Here is a 23,615-nt window from a genome sequence, read left to right as displayed (position 1 = left end):
CACGTCCGCGTGTGCCCACACATGCCTGCATGGCATGAGGCTGGATACATGATTATCAGGCAATAAAGAGTTGATTGATTGATTAGCAATCACCATGACCCACACCAATGGGCACTCTGAAATAATGGGGCGATGTCAGCTCGAATTTCCCATCCTGGTGTCATTGCCAAAGGTCAGGACACCACCTGGAGAACTAAGTGAACTCTTAAGATCTCAGTCAGGGGGGATCCCTGGGTGGCGCAGCGGTTTGGCGCCTGCCTTTGGCCCAGGGCGCGATCCTGAAGACCCGGGATCGAATCCCACGTAGGGCTCCCGGTGCAGGGAGCCTGCTTCTCCCTCTGCCTGTGTCTCTGCCTCTCTCTCTCTGTGTGTGACTATCATAAATAAATAAAAAATTTAAAAAAATAAAATAAAAGGAGGAAAGTGCTTGCTTGCATTACACTGCAATGGAATTTAAAAAAAAAAAAAGATCTCAGTCAGGTGACACATCCCCACGCCCAGCCCACACCACACACATCTCAATGTCACAGGCCCAAGTAGGCCAGATTCATACAATAGCTCAGGAGGCCACAGAAAGCAAGAAGAGACAGAGTCTCCCCATGCTGGACAACACTATTACTGAGTTAGCAGTTGCTTTCTCCAGAACGTTCCATTTCACCCCCAAGCTCACCCTGGTACCCCATGTGGGACGTGTTGGAAAACTTGATCTCGGGCTCCAGGGCTTTTAACACATGGAGCACAAGCATGCTTCAGTGACAGAGCGAGGAGGAGAGGCCATGGTCTGTACTCTCTTAGGGAAATCTGCAGGTGTGCCTGGACAGGGGGGACTTCTCCGAGTGGGGGCCTGGGGCAGCTCCAGCTGCTGTGACCAAGTGCCACAGACCAGGTGGTGTAAGCAACAGTAATTTACTTCTCATGGTTCTGGAGGCCTGAGATCCAAGATGATGGTACCGGCGTGGTGGTGTTCTCGGAGAGAGCTCTCTTCTGGAATGCAGGCAGCTGTTTTCTTGTCCCCTCCTAAAGCAGAGCAAGTGAGGGAAGAAGCAAGCTCTCTCATGACCCCTAAAAGGACACCAGTCCCACCATGAGGGCCTCACCCTTAGGGCCCTGGAGAGCCCTAATTCGCTCCCAAAGGCTTCATCCCCTGATGCCACCCCATCTGGTGGGGAGGTTTTCAACATATGAACGTGAAGGGATGCATTGGGTCCATAATCAGGGCAAAAGGGCAGCTCCCAAGCCCCTGGATTCTCTGCCCAGTCACCTGGCCAGGGAAAGCCCTGGACTCCATGCCATGGGCTGTAAGGATCCAAGGTTGTCGGAGGTCACCCCAGCGTGAAGCCCCCTCTCCAGTCCAAGGAAGCTGCTTCCCACCTCGTGCCTGATCACTTCCCAGGACACGGGCTTCCTCCCCGCTCAGCAGCTCTTAGAAAGCCCTTCTTCCTCCCAGGCAGCCACGGTCCACCTCCCTGTCCCCATCTCCCCTCTTCTGGGGACGCCCCCCCCCCCCCCACAGCTTCTCTCCCTAGCGTGGTTGCAGCTATCAGGGAATCACCGTCATTCCTCCGTGTCCAGGGCCTGCCAGGGAGCCAAAGAGATCCTGAGCTCTAACGGCTTCACGGAAAGACAGCTGGGGAAGTTGCCTCACCTCCGTGCCTCCATTTCCACCTGTGAAGTGGGGACAAGATCAGAGCCTCGCTCCTGGGATCGGTTGAAGCCTGCGTGAAGTAGCACAGGCGAGGCCCACAGCCCAGCGCAGGGCACGCTGCTAGGGCCCAGGCCCCGGCCAGCACTCTAACTACGTGTATGTTTTAACATTTTTTAAATGGGGTCATATCGTACATTATCTTTTGTAACTTGCTTGGGTTTTCTTTGCTCATTTAGTATGAACATTTCCCTATGTCATTATGTATTTTTCAAAGCGTTTTTAATGACTGTCGTATCTCATCTCAGGAGTCCTGGTGATTTGCTTAATCACTCTCAGAGGGATTACTTCTATAAACTTTTTTTTTTTTTCTTTTAATTCCCGGGATCCCAGATTGGAGCCACTGACGCAGAGGGATGGGGACACCCTCTGAGCTACTGACCCTCCTGCCCCCACCCTCCTGGTGTCCGTGACCCTCCGCCTGTGCCCCCCACCTCCCTCGTTCCTCAGCTGGAATCAATCGCCCTCCCTTCCGGCCCGTCCCTCTCGCCCCATCACATCAATCAACCAGTGAGCCTCCGCTGGGTGCCCAGCGCAGTGCCAGCAAGAAGAGGGGTTGACCCAGGTTCTCCATCTGGGGAGGTAAGCAGCATGCAGCGAGAACCAGGGAGGCGGCACACCATATGGGGGGAGTGCTCAGAGAGGCAGAGACGAGGGGTTGGTGGGAACTGGTGCTCCCTGGGAGTACCGAGAAGGAGGACAGGAGTACACTCTAGGGGAGGAGTACACCCAGCAGGAGCAAGATGCACCCTGACTGGCAGGACACAGGGAGTGTGAGAGGGTGTGTGTGCAGGGAGCTGGTGGCAGGGGATCGTTTGGCAGGAGCACAGCTGTGAGCCCTTGCGAGGTCACAGTCCTGCTGGGGTCTGTGCCGATGGAGCCGTCCTGTGCTCCACAGCCTGCCTTGGGCCCGATCGGGGGCCCCGGCTCCAAACTAATGCCCCCAGTGGCTCGGGGCAATCATTTCGAAATGAAGGTAATGATCCAATTAGTGGTTATCCATCAAGTTCAGTTATCTTTCCTTGGGCTGGGGAGCAGAGAAGCTGAGTAAACACGTGCCTTGGACTGTGACATAAAACCAGACCCCCTCGTGCTGGAAAATGAGTTCAAGATGCGGGCTGAGCCGCCTCTCACGGCCTGCAGGTTAGCATCTCTGTGGCCCAAAGAGGCAGGGGGAGCCACCCAGCTTAGAAGGAGCAGGGTGTCTGAGACGGCAGCTCCCAACCTTGGCCCCTTGCCCCACTAGGAGGGTGGGGAGAGACCCCAGAGCCATGGATCTGAAAAAGAGCTTCTCACCTGCAGCCAGTACCTGCCCCACATGCCAGTCAGAGGGCTTTGGTTTTGTTCAGTCCTGACCCCAAGCCTCCAGTTCAGAGCTTCCCCAAGCCCACTGACCCGCTGCCTGAGCCCACCCCTCCTCTCCACCTTTGGTGTTCGAGCAGCTCCTTTCCACTCCTTTCCACACTCGGTCTGTGCCTCCTTAATTAGACCCTAATTCTTTGAAGACAAGGGCTTTCAGAGTCTTCTCTTGGAGAACAAGGTTTATAGCTGGAAGGTACAATGGAGAGTCATCTGCTCAAAGAGCCTCGTTAAAAATTAGGAAACTGGGATCCCTGGGTGGCGCAGCGGTTTGGCGCCTGCCTTTGGCCCAGGGCACGATCCTGGAGACCCGGGATCGAATCCCACGTCGGGTTTCCTGCATGGAGCCTGCTTCTCCCTCTGCCTGTGTCTCTGCCTCTCTCTCTCTCTCTCTGTGTGACTATCATGAATAAATAAATAAAATCTTAAAAAAAAAAAAAAAATTAGGAAACTTGGGGCCCCTAGCGGGGCTCAGTCAGTTAAGGGCCTGACTCTTGATCTCCGCTCAGGTCTTGATCTCAGGGTCATGAGTTCAAGCCCCACCTAACGTGCAATCTACTTTAAAAAACAAAAACAAACAAGCAAAAACAAGGAAACTGAGGCCGAAGGATGGGAAGTGATTGAGGGGACACCCTTAATGCGAGAACCCACACTCACCAGGGATTCTCTCTAGTCTTTTCACTGCAATGTAAGCCTGTTTACCCTCAGCTTCCCCAAAGAAGGACACCAGCCATCACTTCAAACAGTCACCCAAAAGTGGCAAGTCTTTCAAGAACCTTCCTTCCTTCCGCCTCCTCATCCAGAGGCCCTGAAATTCTGTTAACATTGGGTTTGGAATTGGCCTTCCATTTCTCACCTCCTTCCTCACGGTACTCCCTAACTGCTCAGACAATTGGAAGGCATTAAGGGGTTGTCCTGCTCCAAGGGTTCCCACTTGGTCTTACACTACCATTCATCCCCCACCACCACTGATGTTCATAGCTGCCTCCAGAAATTCTTTTACAGAACACAATCCATACCACCACTGACTTGATTCAGCCTGGCCTGGTCACCCCAACTCACCCTTGCTCTTCTTGGTAGCTAGACTTCACAGAGACCATTGAATGACACATCCCCATCTCCTTGACACAGAGAGATCAGAGAATGACATTACTAAAACTGAAACACCACCAACCCCTCTGCACTCTATTTTCTATGATGAACCATGAAGCAGAACCATGGACTCTTCTTCCCATGATGAAACCTGCCATCCAGACATTGTCGGTCCTCCAAGCTCTCCTGAGGACACAGCACATGAGCCTAGTGTGGAGGCCTGTCCCATTCTGTAGCAAGATTGCAAGAATTGAGGCTCAGAGATCCCCAGTCTGCAGAAGTTTTCCTGTGAATTCATTGCTTCTTCTTCTTGGCCAGGTAAGTGCTCAGTGACCTCAGGTGGCCCTCTCTGCTCTGAGATGCATGGGTCTGCTTTCAAACGAGCTAGTTTTCCTTGTGTGCTCATCTTACACTGATCTCATTATGCATGGACCATCTGCATATTAACTGCAATATGTTTTACACAGTTATCTAATTTTTTTTTCCTGGGGCCTCTTTTGTCCCCTTCCCTTTATTTCTACCTATGGAGGTAAGGTCTGTGTCTAGATTCATTTTTTTTTTCCATGTGGATGTTCAGTTGTTCCAACACCATTTGTTTTTTTATATTTGCTCTATTGTATTGCCTTTGCTTTTTTTGTCAGAGATCAGTTGACTATTTTTATGTGGGTCTATTTCTGTTTCATTGATCTGTTTGTCTGTTCTTTCACCAAGACCCCATTGTCTCAATAACAGTAGCCTTATAGTAAGTGTTGGCATCAGATAGTGTCAGTCTTCAATTTTAATCTCTTTCAATATTGTGTTGGTTATTCTGGGTCATTTGCCTCTCCATATAAACTTAGCTTGTGGTTATCCACAAAATAACTTGGTGGGATTTTGTTTAGGACTGAATTAAATTCTATAGATGAAGTTGGGAAAAACTGACATCTTGACAATATTGTGTTTTATTGTCCATGAACATGGACTATCTCTCCATTTATTTGATGGAGATATCTTTCATCATGGTTTGACACCTTTGATACCTTTATTTGATATCTTTCATCAGAGTTTTGTAGTTTTCTTTATATATATTTTGTACATGCTTTTTCAGATTTATACCTGCATATTTTCATTTGAAGGGATGCTAATAGAAGCCTCCTCTCTGTCTCTTCTATTTCTATATGAAAATCCTACCAACCATGGGTTTCAAAGGTGAATCCCAGCTCTGCCACTTGTATGATGGGTGTTCCTGGGAAGGTGATTTAACTCCTCTGAGTCTCAGTTTCCTCATCTGCGAGATGGTTAAAATAACAAGTATCTTAAAGTAGTGTTGTGATTGATAAGATCAAGGACAGACTCACTGCCTGTCACAGAACAGGCCCTTTGCTAAATGGTAGTGGTTACTAGTGTTTTGTTTTAATAATATTTAAAGTTCTACCTCTTCCACGGTGGCACTCCTCATGGCTTCATCCAAAAATCATTTTATCCATTGCATTTTCCTTATAGAACTTCTCTCATGACAATGGTCACTGACAGAGCTAAGGGAAGAAGGAAGCTGGGAAAATAAAAATTTTTAAGTAGAAAAAAAGGAAAATTATTCAACAATAGCTTGATGGTTGAATGAGTAAACCTAGGAGGCAAATGTGCTTCATCTTGTGTGGTGACATAATTTGGAAAGGTATGGTTCAGAGCACAGAAGAATAGTGCTGTGATTAATTCATAGTGACTGCTATGGGTGGTGAACCCTATATTATGTATTTCTGATGATGGACTAAACTATAGATCTATAGGATATTATTACTTACTATTATTAAGTGAGGTCATTACTAGAAACATTTGGTCAGGGCAGCCCGGGTGGCTCAGCAGTTTAGCACCACCTTCAGCCCAGGGTGTGATCCTTGAGACCCGGGATTGAGTCCCACATTGGGCTCCCCACAGGGAGCCTGCTTCTCCCTCTGCCTGTGTCTCTGCCTCTCTTTCTGTGTGTGTGTGTGTCTCTCATGAATAAATAAATAAATAAAATCTAAAAAAAAAAAAAAAAAAGCTAGTGTTGTTTAAAAAAAAAAAAAGAAATTTTTAGCCAAAACTTCTCATTTTATAGGTAAAGAAACTACAGTAGGGACGCCTGGGTGGCTCAGTGGTTAAATGTCTGCCTTCAGCCCAGGACATGATCCTGGAATCCTGGACGGAGTCCCACATAGGGCTCCCTGCATGGAGTCTGCTTCTCTCTCTGCCTATATCTCTGCCTCTCTCTGTGCCTCTCATGAATAAATAAATAAAATCTTGAAAGAAAGAAAGAAAGAAAGAAAGAAAGAAAGAAAGAAAGAAAGAAACTACAGTATATGCTCAGACATACTTGTATGTATAAAATTTCTTCATTCCTTCTCCCTCCTTCCATCCATCCATCCATCCATCCATCCATCCCTTAACTATTTCCTTAAATACATATAGCTGTGTCCCATAGGAATTTGAATACCATAAGTTATATAGTTCTAAACTACAGTTCCTTTCTCTGCCTAGCTGAGACCTCAAGTGAGACCTCAGAACATTCTAGAAACTTGGAAAGAAGTTCTTCCCAAAAAGAAGAAATATTTTGCTCCATGACACAATGAGTGCTTACAATACACTCAAGAAGAACAAATCAATATATAAAACCATCAAATAAATAAAGCATATGTATTACTCCTACAGAAGAAGGATGAGAGGACAAGTTAGAAGAAGGAACCCCTGACCCATAAGAATCTAAAGTCTGCCAGCATTGTAGCCTGGAGATGTCTGATCCCTGGGTACTTCACCAAGAGAGAACTCAGTCAGTATCTGTGACAACTGTTGGTCAGAAGGTGGGGGATGCTGGATACCAGTAAGTGCTTTTTGGTCCTGAGATATGATTCCCTTGAAAGTACAAGAGCTTCCAGAGGAGAGATTGTACCATAAGTGAGGTCATTCACACATTGCCTCCCCAGGTTAGAGTTGTCATCTATGTAATACTCATCTACCATCTATGTAAGCACTTTATCTACATTGGCATTTGGTCATCTCAGCAACCTTTTGAGGTAGAAAATGTTATTTCCATTTTATCTATGAGGACTGAGATTTAGTTAAATGAATCATCCAGGGCAACACAGACAGTGGCAAAGCCAAGACTTGCATCCAGGGATTCTGACTCCAAATCCTTACACTATTCCACACTGTCTGATGGCCTAGGTACCTCCTTCCATGGTGTGGAGTAGTTTGAACAGAGTCCTGCTTCAACTCCGAGTTGGAACAGTTGTCTTCTTGAGCTCTGACCCTATTTGATCCTGCCGGGGCTTTGTCTCCACAGTGGCTCAGTTCGGGTCTCTGAGAAGAACACCCCTCCTGTGACTGCTCCTGATGATCACACTAGAGAGGTCCCTGCTTCCTGAGAGAGATGCACTCAAGGAAGGTGAAAAACTTGAAACCTCATTTTTTGGCAGGCCCTCTGTGGCTGTGGGCTGCTGGCTGTCCATGAGGAGTGAGCGCTGTGGTGCCTGTAGCCAGCCAGCTCTCACTTGTTGAGTTTCTGTTGGTATGTATCCTCTGAGGGATCCAACCATATTAAATTGCTTCAAGCAGCCTATAAAATAAAGACAATTGCAATGCCATAAGGAATAGCATATCCCCAACCATAAATAAATTAGGGCTCTAATTCCATCAAGGCATGTGGGTGACATCACATACCGTGAGAGCTGAGCTTAGAAGGCTGCTCACAGCACCACAAATCTGAGATGGAATTACCATCTTAATTTATTTACATCTTCTGGTGGCTAGGTTGCTGTGACAGATGATTTCTGAAAAGTCTGGTCTCTCCAGATTATGACCTCATGTTCTGCTCCTCTCCTCCTCCTCTCCCTCATGCCCCTAGGCACACCCCTTTTTGTATTTTATTTTCTCTGTGGTCTTGGTAAGGAATGGAAAGAAGGGAAGCACCTAGCATCGAGAAGAGATGGCAAATTCCAGACACAGAGGAGAGGCCTCCCAGAAGTGGGGGAGGCACAGTAAGAATGAATCTCTCCTGCAACCATGATTTGTTGCATTGCCCCGGGGCCATTTATCCATGACCTCTCCAGGGACATATAGCCTTTCCTTGCTTAAAATTTCAATTTAATTAAATCCACTAGGTGTGTTCTTGGATGTCAACCATGTCCTAGGCAACGTAAAGCAGTCAGAACCATATGGAACCAAGGAATGTTTGAGGCAGACAGGCTTTCAGCAGTCTCTAAGTTAGTTTAACTCCTCGTTTTACAAATGAGGGACCCAAGGCCCAGAGAAATAAAGTGATTTTTTTTTTTCCAAGATCATGTGGCTAATTACTGGCAGAGCCAAGTCTAGACTGCAGAAAAAGTGGGAATGTCCGCCAGGGCCTTACAGCCTAGTCGGAGAAGCAAGGCAGACATCTTCAAAAGAGTTAGCTAATAACACGAGAGAGCGCATAACCAGAGCCAAACCAAGGATTATAAAAACTGAATTCAGGAGAGGAAGGAAGCAATACTGGCTGGCAAGCTTGGGACAAATTTCACGGAAGAAGCAGCAGGCGAGTGGGATGCTAAAGGGTAGAAAAGGATCTTGCTTAGCAGAGATCACAAGGGAGGGCATTATAGGCAGAGGAATAGCTGGAGCAAAGGCCTGAGGGCCGGAACAAGCATTGCCTGCACAGAAATTCAGTGGGTCCCGAGTGGGAAAAAGGGGCCAGTATCTGACTATTAATACTTGATGGAGTCAAAGGACTTGGGACTTAACCCTGAGGTCAGCTGAGGGTGCAAGTTCTTGAAGAAGAAGCAGTGCATGAAAGCTACTTTAGAGCCTTGCATGCAGAATGTGGCCTGCGAGCCATCAGCATACACTTTACCCACCTGGGATCTCTTCTGGAAAAGCCCAATTTTGGTCCCATCCTAGACCTTCTGAATTGGAACTGCATTTTATAGACCCCCAGGAGACTCACACGCGTGTTAACATTCAAGAAAGAAGCCCTGCTTTAAGAAACCTGACACAGGGCTGCCTGGGTGGCTCAGTGGCTGAGCGTCTGCCTTTTGGCTCAGGTTGTGAACCCCTGGGATTGAGTCCCACATCAGGCTCCCCACAGGGAGCCTGCTTCTCCCTCTGCCTATGTCTCTGACTCTCTCTCTCTGTGTCATGAATGAATAAATACAATCTTAAAAAAAAAAAAAAAAAGAAAGAAAGAAAGAAAGAAAGAAAGAAAGAAAGAAAGAAAGAAAGAAAAAAGAAAAGAAATCTTGCATAGTGTGAATGTCACTTCTCTATTGTTCCAGAGCTGTTCCCTGGTGCTGCTAACTTGTTTCCTGACCAAGGATGACTTAGCAAACATTATTGTACTTAGAAATTCTTGCAAAGTGAGGGAAGCTAACTAACAAGCTGTTTTCTTTTTTTTTAAGATTTTATTTATTTATTTGAGAGAGAGAGAGTGAGCACACAAGTGAGGAGAGGGGCAGAAGAAGAGGGAGAAGCAGACACTCCCCCACACACCCAGCTGAGCGGGGAGCCTTAGGCATAGCTCAATCCCAGGATGCAGAGATCATGACCTGAGCTGAAGGCAGACATTCAACCGACAGAATCACCCAGGCGCCCGTAATAAGCTGTTTTCAAATAAAGTGAAGTATTCGTGAATATGAAGTGTAACAATGAATGAAGATGGTAATACTAGATTTTTGTGAACACAAAACATTTTATTTCCATTTTACCATTCTCTTTTTTATATTTTTGAAGCTCATGGACATTCTTCCAAAGATCAGACATTTCTCCAAGCCCTTGAGAAGTTCTTGGGCTTTACTATCAAATGTGCAAGACCAGCTGTGGTAGGTCTTGCAAGAGCAAGGACCCCTACATAACTCAGGGCAGCCTCCTAAGGAGTAAGACCCTAGCATGGAAGGTAGGAGAGTCCAAGACCCTTGCCCTATGCCACCAGCCTTCAAGGTAATACTCGGGCCTGGAGTTTGATTCACCAAGAATTGGAGGCACTTCCCCTACTCCAGGTACCACATAATCCCAGATCCTGATGCTGCCCAGGCCCTTGTTGTAGGTAGAGCCAACAACGACTGAATTTGCTCCCGGCCCACCAAATGGGAGCTTGGAGTTGGAATTAAGTTGACTTAAAGAAAATATATAAAGTGATTTGTGTGTGTGTGTGTGTGTGTGTGTGTGTGTGGAGTGCACGCTTTGGTCTCATAGACCAAGACGAATACTTGCTATATTTTCTTTAAAAAAAAAAAAAAAGAATTCTCCCAAGGCCTCCTCCAAAGGGAGGAGAGACTGTGCATGTGCTTGAGGTAAGCCACAAGTGAAAGTGCAAGAGTCAAGGGAGTCTTTCAACTCTTCAACTTTAGGTTGACATTGATGTAGAGCGCAGTGCCCCCCTCCCACCAAACCACAAAATATGTGCCAAGTCTGGGTCATATAGCTTCCTCGCCCAGTGACCATCTTGAAGCACTTGGGGCATGTTTTTAAAGGCAGAAATTCCACCTGAATCCCCTCTGTGGTGACTGGCATTGCTTTGGTCTTCTGGGGACTGGTGCCCATTGGGGAATAACCCAGAGGGGTCTATGTGCTTCTCTCTCCACAGGCTGGCTGTGCTGCGGGCCTGCCTGTGAGATCTGCTGTTAGGATGGGCTCCAGTCAGGCCCCTCAGTGGGCTGCTTTCTCTGAAACTCCAGGTCCCTATGGATTCCCTTCCACTCAAAGAGACTTCAATAAAAAGGAAATCTTCCATTGCAATGGGAATCTTGCCGGGAGCTTCCTCCCTTCATTCTTTGTTTCTGTTGAGATTTAATTCGCACACCACAAATCCACCCTTTTCAAGTGCACTGTTCAGCAGCTTGTAGTATATTCACAAGATTGTGTAATTATCACGATCTGATTCCAGAACATTTTTATCACCTCAAAAAGAAACCCCATGCCTATTAGCAACCACTCCCCATTTGCCCCTCCCCCTCGGCCCCCAGCAACTGCTAATCTGTTTTCTGTTTCTGTGGATTTGCCTATTCTGGACATTTCATGCTTATGGAATCTTACAACATGCAACTGTTGGTGTCTGGCTTCTCTTCTCTTTTATCTTGCCACGGCAGACTCGTCTCAATAATTTCTTATGAAGGTTTGGAGGTTGCTGGTCTGAGAAAGATGGTAATATTCCTGGAGCAAATTCTGCTGAGAAAAGCCACTGGCCCCTCTCTTCTCGCATGTTCCTTAGGGCAGCTACTCCATGCCACCCATCCCTGTCAGGACTCAGCTTTACTGAAGGGAACAGGTCAGGGCACATGAACACACTTTGTTGGAGTGCTGGATCCACTGCAGAACAAGGACTGGCCACCGCCATGGAAACTGGCTTTGCTCAAATATGGCTCTCCTGGCCATGGCTATTTCATATCAAATATTTGAATGCCCCTCCACAATATAAAAAAACTCCTCTTCCATTGATCAAAACTATGGAAAAAAAGGGTAAAAGACTTGCCCAAGGTGACCCAGGGAGGAAGTGATAAAGGCAGAGTTGAAATTCAGGACCTCCATTCCAGTGCTTTCCCCAACAGCTGCCTCCACATTAATGACTCAGGTTGCATTTGTGGGAGACTACCTCACTGTCCATCTCTTCCCCTCAAACATCCCCCCTATCCTGGGGGAAAGAGGGTTACCTGCAAGCTGACAAGCAGACTCTTCCATTTCTTTCCAGCCCACCCTCACTGAGTTTCTCTCTTGCCACATCCTGAGATTGCCCAAGTGATCCATTAACATTGCCGGTCATCTTCTAGCAATGAGGCCAAATGCTTTATTTTCTTTTTTTTTTTTAAAAGACTTTATTTATTTATTCGTGAGAGATACAGAGAGAGAGAGGCAGAGACACACACAGAGGGAAAAGCAGGCTCGTTGCAGGGAGCCCGATGCGGGACTCGATCCCAGGACCCCAGGATCAAGACCTGAGCCGAAGGCAGACACTCAACCACTGAGCCACCCAGGCGTCCCTGTTTTCTAACTTTCTGACTGTGATCTCTGGAAAGCTATTGACCCACTTGTGCCTCAGTTTCTGCATTTTACAAGTGAGGATATAATTAGTACATTTTTTAGGCTATTGAGAGGATTAATTGATATGTGTAAAGAGCAGAGGACAGCACCTGATACGTAGTAAGCATTCCATACATGACAGACATTTTTTGTATTGTATATATTTTGTATTTCTCATGCTGTCAAGTAAAAAAAAAAACAAAACTCCATTTGGGTATACTATGTCTTGTATAAGACAGATGTACATAAATATTGGAGGAAGAAAGGAAAGAAGGAAGGAGGTAAGAAAAAGAAAAAAGGTATAAAAAGGAATTTATTATAGCCTCTAAATATAGAACGAAGATTGATCTACAGCTGAGTTTTCTTTTTTCTTTCAAAACATCTTCATATTCACACCAAGAGAAAAATTCCTGCAGTGCGGAAAAAACAAATCCATTGGGAATTTATGAAATTCACTTCAAGTTGCAAACAGAATGACTAGGATGTGTCCCCTTTGTTGGCCAACCCTCTGCTAGTGTTGGAGAATCAATACTCAATCCTTTTGAATTCACTCTCACATCTAAACCTGCAGTTACTCTTGATTACATCAATTGCCATTTTATTAGATTCTCATTTCAGCATCCTGAGGGCCTGGCTTATTTCATCCCCTGAATTGGCTGGATATCAAGTTCTCTGTTGGGTTTATCTTCTTTTTCTCTCCTTGTGATCTTCCTAGTGAAGATCGATGTTCTCACTTGTAATTCGCAGCATTTCCTCACATCAGTGTGAGGACTGCTTTGTCTGCTGATTTTCTTCTAGCTTGTGCACCCTCATGCATCTCAGGCCAGGAAATGCTTTCTGTGTCTGAGGGAGTGTGTTGGGAGAAGGTGCTGTGATAGGGCTGAGGTTCCAGACAACTAGGAGGCTCTTCTCTCTGACCCTTCCTACATTTACCTGGGTTCCTGGTTCCCAATGCAGCTGCTGGAGACAGCACTAGATGGCATCCCTAAACTGGACAGACCCAGTCTCCAAAGTCAGCTAAACCCTCACTGCTGTTCTGGGAGAAGATACCTGCGTTATGGGTAGATGTTAAGCAGTCATATTTGGACCGTAATGACCCATTCTTCTCGTTTTCCAGCACTGGAAGAGCTGATTGGAATCAAGGGCTGGGTGCCTGGACCAACAGCAGCCAATCCAAAAGATGAGCCAGCCCCATCAAACTCTCTAAGGCATTCCAACCAAGAAATGCCAAGTGAGGGGTGTAATTAGAAATAAAGCCAAAACAGAAGGTTTCTGATGTAAGAAGAAACCAGAGAAGCCATGGTCATCTAGCATGAGCCAAAGTTACACCGGAACAGAAATTACAAGTAGCCAGACTCAAAGAGTTATCAGGAGGAGAATGGAAAAGACTCACCCAAAGATGCAGAAACACAGTGAGACAGAGCAACTAGGCCGCTTCTGGGAGAGAACCCCCTGCCACCTCCCTCCGTTCTAGACCACATTCTGGTCCAGGCTATGAGGATCCTTAAGATATACCTTCTCTTCTCTTGAGGTAACTTGAGTAAGTCTCTGCTTCTTGCAAGCACCAGAACCTAAGTAGCACCTTCCTGCTCCTCAGGCTTCTCCTGGATTGGAGGTTAGGACTAATGGGGTGCTCCAGACCACCAGCATGAGCAGGGACCATTTTAACTCAAGTCAATGCCTAGAACTTGGAGTCTGGGATCCAACTTAACCCATCAAGTGTATAAATTGAACACCCACCCCCGTGAGGCCCTGTGCAAGATTGGCAGAGGTCAAGGTGAGGAAGAAAGCCCTTGCCTGTAGGAGCTTATGATTTACAGGGGGTGGGGGGTGAGAGGGAGTGAGAAATACACAGAACTAAATCAATACCAAACACAACAGAGATGTGTATCAGAGAAGGAAAACAATGCTTTGGAGTTTGGGGGGAAGTTATGGTCATGTTAGGATATGGGGTTCAGGAAAGACTGCTCTACTTTGCTGGGGGTGCAAGAAATATGCAAGAGGGGATGTAAGAAATATGCAAGTTGGGCAGCCCTGGTGGTGCAGCGGTTTAGTGCTGCCTACAGCCCGGGGTGTGATCCTGGGGACCCAGGATCGAGTCCCACGTCGGGCTCCCTGAGTGGAGCTTGCTTCTCCCTCTGCCTGTGTCTCTGCCTCTCTCTCTCTCTGTGTCTCTCATGAATAAATAAATAAAATCTTAAAAAAAAAAGAAATATGCAAGTTGCTCTTGCAGAAATTGGCATCTGAGGAGATACGAGGGGTAAGGAAGGCAGAGGATGGCACTGGGATTCCAAGTGATGCTGTCAACGTAAGAAGAAAGATGTTGGTGATGGGTTCAGGACACCTTACCCCAAAACATGACACCTTGGCATATTGAATATCTTAAGTTGAAGGAGTTTGAAAAAAATGGTGGAAGCAGGAAGATAATTCTGACCTCCCTCCTCATCCTTCTTTCCTAAAACAGATCACAAAATTCCCCTGTAAAATTTCTCCTCCATGCCCCCAGAGGAAGGAAGACATTTTTACCACCAGAGGCAGGGAATTTGAGGCCAAAAAAATCTGTTCAAACAAATTTTGTTAAACCAACCCTTATCTCCCTAGATACTTCACCACCCCCAGCAAACCCCTCTGTCTTGTCAATTCTTCACAAATGCATCGTTTCTTTGTCTTACAGGTGTAAAAGCTTCCTGCTCTGCCCACTTCTTCATTCTCCTATAAAGACCCCAGTGTACACATTAAAATTTAAGAAAATGCTTTTCCCCTGTTAACTCGTTTCTGTCCATTGACTCTTCAGCAGGGACCCTAGGAGGATTGAGGAAAGTGTTCTTTTCATCATCTCCCCTGTACTGGGAAGTGGGAAGAAGCTGATGAGCTCCATATTTGGTGCGTGGCATGTGTGATGCTGGCCAGCAGAGGACATCGCAGAGGGGAGACCCACCAGGCAACAAGAAATGTGGGTCTGGGATTTAGGAAAGAGTAGATTTAGGAATCTAGCGAGGGAGTCTTCTGCAGGGAAATGGAACTGAGGAAGAAGATGGGAATGCTATGTGGCTGAAGAGAATTGGCCTGAGAATAGGGAGCAAGGGGAGCCATGGGGCTCCCAGAAGGGAGAGAGTGTGCAAGCAAGGTTAGCAAGTGCAATGAGTACCCTCAGGGAAGGGACGGCACCTCAATGAAAAGGGGTGGACAGAGTGCCAGGGGCTGCCTGGGAAGCCCTGTTGGAGTGGCGAGAAAAGAAGGAAGGGGAAGGGCAGTCATTTGAGGAAGACATGAGCAGATGGGTTGGAAGGAGCCAGAACAGAGGAAGGAGAGAGCATGTGGGGGAGGCACGTGTATAGTGGAGCTCAAGCAACTGAACCCCAGGGGCAGCAAGCATGTACCTACTAACCTCATTCTGCATCCTGAGTTTGGAGCAGGGTGTGGAGCAACAGTGTGATGGGGAAGAGAGGATGAGACCCAGAGACAGCTCCTGGGCAGTGAAAGAGCTTAATGTGTCATAGGTTGGGAGCCACTGTTTCCCACCAAGATGTAACATTCTCTAAACCCATCTCATTGCAGCCCCCATAGGCTTTCATTTTAAAATTATTATTTTCAGGGGATGCCTGAGCAGCTGCCTTTGGCTCAGGTCATGATCCCAGGGTCCTGGGATCAAATCCCACATCAGGCTCCCTGGGAGCCTGCTTCTCCCTCTGTTTCTATCTCTGCCTCTCTGTGTGTGTCTCATGAATAAATAAATAAAATCTTTTAAAAATTATTATTTGAGGATTTTCTAAGGTTATAAATTAAATAGGTTCCTTGCTTTAAATAAAAAAAGGATTTAAGAAAAGGATTCAAAAAAGACAAAATTCTATATAGCAAAAAGTAAAAGTGTGCTATAAATCCTCCTTCCTGAAAGATAAACACTACCTATTTTTTTTCCAGAACAGTCTATACACACAAAACTACCTCTCTCTCTTTTTCAAGAGGTTTCAAGAGGAAAAACGATCCAAGTATACAGACTGATGGGCAACTTGTTTTGTTTTGTTTTGTTTTCAATTGAGCATGTTGAGGAGCTGTTCCCAGATGGGTACATATAGATCCACTTCGTCTTTTCACACTATCACAGTGTTTCATTATGAGGGTTACTGGATTACCATAGTTTATTTAAATAATTCCCTATTGATGGACAGTTAAGGGGTTTCCAACTTTATGCTACTAGAAATAATGTAATGACTATATCTATTGCTTCCACCATTGTGTGACTATTTCCATAGGATCAATTCCTGTCTGTGGAATTTCTGGTTGAAAGGGTATGGACATTCTCATTTTTATAGATAATGCCAGATTGCCCTCCTAAAACGTTGTACCAGTTTACTCTTCTGTCCCCAGCATGGAAAATTCTGTTATCCCCACACCCTTGCCAAACTGGGTAGTAGCAGTCTGTCATCTTTCCTGCTCTGATAGGAAAATGTAAAAACTGCCATGGGTTTAATTTGCCTTATTTATAATTAGAGACACTAAACATCACTAGACTTGAACACTTGTAATTTACCTTCTGGTCTGTGGATTTCTATAAATATCCTTTTCTCATTTTTCTAATGAGTTGATGGATTTTTTCCCCTACTCATAAGAGGACAACATTTTTTTTTTTAATTTATTTGAGGGAGAGAGCGAGCACAGGCGGTGGGGGGGGAGCAGAAGGAGAGGGAGAGAGAGAGAATCTCAAGCAGACTCCATGCTGAGCACAGAGCCCCCCACTCAGGGCTAGACCCCAGGACCCCAAGGTCATGACCTGTGCCAAAACCAAGAGCTGTACACTTAACTGACTGAGCTACCCCAGCACCCCAAGAAGACGTTTTAGAAGAGGTACACAGAGGTCTGTGCTGGGAAACATTTCTAAATTGTTTCGTGTATCCGGGAAGCCATACCACCTCCAACAGCGAGGGCTTCGTGGAGACCCACGGTGGCAAGGCAGACAGCTCAGGCAGTAGAAGCGCAGGCAATACCCTCTGTGGGCAGCCCGGGTGGCGCAGCGGTTTAGTGCCACCTTCAGCCCAGGGCCTGATCCTGGAGACCCAGGATTGAGTCCCACTTCGGGCTCCCTGCATGGAGCCTGCTTCTCCCTCTGCCTGTGTCTCTGCCTCTCTCTCCCTCTCTGTTTCTCATGAATAAATAAAATCTTAAAAAAAAAAATACCGTCTGAAAGACTGAAGTTGAATATCAATGGAATGAAAGTTTTACAACAACATATGACCTTGGATTCAAGGAAAGAGCAGTTCAACATGGACACCAGCTTGTGACACAGAAGCAGATTGGAGGGTGACACAAAACCAGGAAGGATGTTGCCTGGACACACGCTCTCTTGAGAGCTCTACCAATCAGCAGCTTGGAGGAGGTAGTAGTACTCACCACCAGAGTCCGGCCGCTACCGTGTGTGGCCCTGATATGCAATCCACTATTTCTGCTGATGTTTCTGGGTTAGCAGTTTACTAAACTGGGTATCAGTTTATTCTGTTTTGTGAGTTTGGGTCTTCTCAATCCTTTGTTGTCCTCATAAAGTCCCAAGTATCTGTTTATGTTTTATTAAGGACTGATACCTGAACTAGGACAAAAATGTGTGTAGGAATCAGGAGGCTCAGGTGAGGCAGGAATAGTAAGAACCAACAGTTGTCACCGTGCTGATGCCCAGAGTAGACAGAAAAGATTCTTTTTTTTTAAAAGAGTTTATTTATTTATTCATGAGAGACAGAGAGAGAGAGAGAGAGGCAGAGACAGGCAGAGGGAGAAGCAGGCTCCATGCAGGGAGCCCCATGTGGGACTCGATCCCAGGACTCCAGGATCACACCTCGGGCCAAAGGCAGGCTCTAAACCTTTGAGCCACCCAGGGATCCACCACCCCCCCTTTTTTTTTAAAGATTTTATTTATTTATTCATGAGAGACACAGAGAGAGAGAGAGAGAGAGAGAGAGAGAGCAGCAGAGACACAGGCAGAGGGAGAACAGAAAAAATTCTTGGATGGTTCCAGAGCAGTGCCTCCTCCCATGTGAGTGCACCACCATTTACACGAATGAGAAGGGTCAGATTCTGACCCCTATGGTGCCCTGGACCCCACACTCAATAAACATTTGTTAATTAAATTGAAATCTTGATGGGGCAAGTACCCCAAAGAATCAAGAAAGCATAAAAGTTTAAAACTAGATCCAACACTTGACTTGCTAAAGCCAAGCACCGACAGGTTCATTTTTATTTTGTTCTTGGGCATCATTTCTCCCCAGCAGACAATGCTTTTCTTCTGTCAATTTTCTTTTTCTTTTTTTAAGTTTTTATTTACTTATTTAAGAGAGAGAGCATCTGCACATGCGAGCAAGCATAAGCAGAGGTGAGGGACGGCAGAGGGAGAAGCAGACGCCCTGCTGAACAGGGAGCCCGACCTGGGGCTCCATCCCAGGATCCCGAGATCATGGCCAAAGGCAGATGCTCAACCAACTGAGCCAAGCGGGCGTCCCTCTTCGATGAATTTGCAATTGCTTCCTCACCCAGTGCACAATTCTCTCTCTCCCTTCCAGAGCTGTCGGAGACCAAAGAAAGGCACTCCCTACTGCTGCTCAGTTTTGCTGTGACTGACCCGGTCCATCCTTCTGAAGTGCTGGCGGTTGCAGGGCGCAGTCTGGCAGCTGAGAAGTCCATCAGCCCTGCCTGGCTGGTTCTGCAGCTTTTCCCGATGCAAATGACCGAAAACATGCCTTTCCCAATGAGGAAAATATGTAAGATTCGGTTCCCAAGTTATGTTTCATGTTTACAACGGTCTTCTCATCATCGTTAGTTGGATTAAATTTAGTGATTACAAAGATTTTTGTTTTTATCAATAATACCCTTGATCTTGAAAAACAAGGGCAATTTAAACAGACCCAGATGCTCTAAACTCCACCACATGTTTGTTGTATTTTTTTTAATCGCATTGTATTTGAGGCTGTCATTTAAATCAATTAAATATGAATGTTACTCCTATAGCCACGTTTCCCTGGCTTCTCACACAAAACCTTTCCTGTTTCTAGTTATTCAGTTGCAGAACCTTCGAAGAAATATGTTTAATGATAATTATGCTGTTGTCCCTCACACTCTCATGAACAGGTATATCCCTCTACCAGGGCCCATGTGGGGGCGGAGAGGCAACCCCAGGGGGGAAGTTACCGTGGCCCTGCAAAGTCATTGAATTCGAAGTCACTGCTCTGTTTATCCCCTTTCAGCCAACGTTTTTTTCCCCTTTAAAATGGATCATTTAGTTTCATTATTATCACTGCGATTATCAACAACTCTTTCTGTCGATGTAACTCAACCAAGACTTATTGAGTGTCCGCTGACTTTCTGTAAACATTTCCTCCATCTGTAAATCAAAGCAGCTCCAGTGACTTTGGTCATGCGACAGTGAGTTCTGGGGGCGGGATGGAGAGAGACCGGGAAGGAAAAGCCTGGAACAATGAGGCAGCAGGCTGTGTGTATAAAGAGAAGGGGGCTTGACAGCAGGCGACGTGGATTGAATCCTGATGGCAGTAGCATCGGTCAGTGACCCGGGGCATGTCATTTAACCTCGCCTGAATTTTAGTTTTCTCACCTATGAAAAAAAAACATGCACCTAGAAGCTTTGGGAGAAAACACTCCTCCAGACGTGTTGATGGGCAACAGTTGTGTAGATGCTCCTGCAACAGTGGGCCAGCCAAGGCCAGAGCTACTTCCTGTTTGTGCAAGATGGGGACTTCTCTGAGGAGCCAAGGTTCTTCCTGGATGCCTCGGGTCTTGGCGATGAAGGGAGAGCCTAAGGAGTTCTGGCGGGGAGCAGCGGGAGCTGAGCATGTAGCAGGGCCCTTCTGGGTGGGGCTGGGGATCTGGTGCTCAAGAAAGCCAGCAAGAGGCCTGCCGAGGTGTCCTCATCCTCGGGATGAGGATAAAGGAGTAAACCTCTCCTTGGGATCCTCCTGGGAATGACACAGGGCGAAGGTCCCTGTCCTCTTGAAGGCAGCCAGGTTTCTTTCATCCTCTGGGTTGATTTTTCTTTTGTCTTCCCTGAAGATTTACAGAATCCTTTTGAGAAATTCCAGCTGTCACCACCGAGCTAAGGGGAGCTCAGAGAAAGCGTTTGTGCCCCACTGGGCTGGGGCATTCAAAGATCAGCCCCTTCCCCTGGGGCCAACAGGCAGGGACCGTGGGGATCAGGGTGGGAGAGCTTGCTCCCAACTCCTCCCACCTCAAGAGGTGAATCCATCTGGAGTTTTATTTTATTACAAGAGGCAGAAATATCTCACCCTCTTTCCAAGGCTCACTTCCCACGTACCTCAGTCCCTGACACCCAAGCCAGCAGGGGTCAAACACCCTGAACTGTTTCCAGCGGTGGTGAAGGGTTGCCTGAGGCCATCGGCACCCTCTCCCTGGCTGCTAAAGTAAGGCTGCAGCCTGTGGCCTGGAAACACACTTCTCTGGCTTCTAGGCTCAAAGGTTGACCTCATCATCTCTCAGATGGCTTCGGTCACCATGGCCAACCAGCCCCCTGCCACTCCCCTTTGTGATGTAAAGAGCTGGATAATCGGAAACGAACACCAAGGCTGGGACCAGAAATTAATTTGCTGCCAGGGGTCAAGTGCCTTCCACTGGATGTCAAAAGGCCACTTAAAGATCAGCAAAAACCCCCTTTGTCATCTGTGTTTGTTTTCCACATGCTACACGGAGCATGGTAGGTAGGAATTCCTAGGTCCAGGCAGTCTGCTTCCAACTCTTTAAGCTGGAATTGTAATAGTAACAGCAGCTAACAGGTTTTGTTTTTCCCCAGAACATAATGTATGCCAGGCATAGTCTATCTCATAAAATCCTCATAATAAACCTATGCATTTGGCTTTATTTGTGTCGTTTTGATAGGGAAACCGAGATTCAGAGATGATCTGCCCAAAGTCACACAGCTGGTGAGGGGGGGGAGGCAAGACGCAGGGGTGGCTTGGCCTCTTCACCACTCTCCACACTTCAACAGTGGCTGGTATGGGTTAAGTTTCTTCTGGGCACCGGTGCCAGACACCAACAGTAGCCGGCTAAATAAGGAAGTAAATAAATAAATACAAGAGTAAGGAGACAGCTTAGCATTCACTAGAAGATTTCTAGAAGGCTCTCAGAATCCCGTGGACAGCTGCACCCCCAGGCAGGGAGGGAGCGCGGCAGCTGGGGTCCCGAGCAGCAGGATTGGTGGCCCTTCTGTCCAGGGCCCTTGGTGCCAACTCTCATCTTCCGTGGGTTGAAGCTTCAAACCCCTAGAAAAAATGAGTCAGAAATCCCAGCCTGGTCAGGCTTACATCCCAGACCAGTTAGCTTTGGCCAATGGATCAGGTGCCTGAGCAGACACAAGGATGCCAGGGAGGGGTAGGATAAGAAGTTCCTACAGAAGGAGGGTTATTGTGAGCCAAGAAGATCAGTGATGATATGAGAAAAGGTGACCCAGAGGGAACATGAAACCTTCCTACATGTAGGGGTTCAGCAAACACAACAATCTGAGTGCTGGCTGGCATTTGGGCCCTCATGAAGCAGGCTGGTCTGACCCCAGCCAGTCCCACCAGGTAGGACTCTGCCTCCAGTCTTTCTCTCACCTTAACAAGGCTACCTTGTCAATGCCTATGCTCAGTTGGCTCCCCCATGCTTAACATATCCTCCCTCCCTCCCCTCCAGCAACCCAAACCTTCCCTATCCTCCCAGGTAAGTCCCCCATCCTCCAAGAAGCCTGCCTTGGCCTTCTCTCCTTGCTCCCACCATGGTCCCCTCCTATAAACACCCATACCACTACTCTGTTCTGTACACCTTACTTTTTGGCCCTAGTCTATATTATCTGTGGTTCTCTGTTTCTTGTTCTTCTCTCTGCCCATTAGAATAGACCCTTTGAGAGAAGAGACCTTATTCTCTCTCTGTATGACTTAGTATAGGACTGAACACCATAATAAAAATAACCACAAAAATAATAATAATTCTTTTTTTTTGTTGTTATGTTATTTAATTTTCTCATCCCAACAAGTCTTCAAATTAGGAAATGAAGGTAACATACTCCTGACTTGGCCACGTGGTGTCTGGGGCCTCAGCCAGAGCCTAGAATCATCTGGTGATTGGTGCTGGCTGGCTGCTGAGGCTCACCTGGGGCTGCGGGTCAGAGCACTTACACGTACCCTCCGAATGGCTTGGGCTTCCTCATGCCATGGCAGCCTCAGGGTAGTTGAATTTCTTACATGATGGCCCAGGGCTCCAAGGGGGAGTGTCCCAGAAGAACTAGGCAGTTGTTAGACCACACACACACACACACACACACACACACTGCACTTCTCAATAGCAGGAATGTCAAAGAATGTGCCCAACATGTTTTAAATTTGCCACAATTCCCCATTGGACAAAAAGAAAAACTAACGGCTTGAGAGGGTAAGTGAACTTGCCCAAGGTCATGCAGCTGATGAGAGAACAGCAATCAAAGGCACCACCAGCTCCCTGAGCAGTTGTCATCCTCCTTTCTGGCACCTGATAGGCAATATGTTAACAGAGAATCTTGGGATGGTGGCAGCAGGTGGTTGGGGAGGGTCCAGTGGTCTTCTCTGCTTCTGTGGGTCCCTTGGATCTCTCTGACCATTTTGGACTCTAACTACTTAGAGAGGTGCCCACTTTCTCTGTGCTGAGCAATAACTCTCTTTGATAGCTAGGAAATAAATAAGGAGATCACTGCCAAATGTGCATGTTGTACATTGGATCAACAAGAGCAAGTAGATCTGTCTGTGGCCTGTTTCAGGGTGCAGCTATATGATCATGCAGAAGAGGCTGGGGTTGAAGTCTGAGCTGGAGGCTGGAGGCTGTGGGGGCTGACGCTGGAGACTGAGATAGGGGGGCTGGAGGCTGGGGTGCAGGAGTGGAGGTCTCTGACTGCTCCGCTTTCCAGTAGGGTCTGATACTCAACCCACGGTCTGCCTGCCTATTCACACATCTGCTCAGCACTTGCCTGCAATCACTTAAGTTTTATTATTGGACTTGTCACCATATTAATGTAGCTGTACACTTAAATTGATTGTAATTGTAAGTTTCCTGAAAAACCTTGGGTTTTTTGCATGTATTAATTAACTGATTCACTTACATTAAAAACAATTACGTAACCGCAGACCTGCCTTCCTAGCTCTTCGTGTCAAAAATGGGGGGTTTGTATAATGCATAAAATATGTAGATCAAAATTTCACAATTAAGGTCAATTTCCATTTGGAAAGGAAAGATAATTACCTGACTTGCACCTGTAATCTCCTGACATGTTTCAATTAAGGAAACAACTCTTTATGAACTTTGTAATCTAGACAGTCAGAGAACACATTAATACAGATACTGATAAATAGAATCATTAACAAAATAAATCAGGACCCCTGGCTGCAAATCTGAGGTGGCATCTGTTTTCGTGTTAAGCCATTGACTCTAGAATTTGGGAAAGCTG

This window comes from Canis aureus, chromosome 11, assembly GCF_053574225.1.
Source record: "Canis aureus isolate CA01 chromosome 11, VMU_Caureus_v.1.0, whole genome shotgun sequence".
Classification (NCBI taxonomy): Eukaryota; Metazoa; Chordata; class Mammalia; order Carnivora; family Canidae; genus Canis; species Canis aureus.
Note: the sequence above shows the minus strand (reverse complement) of the source record.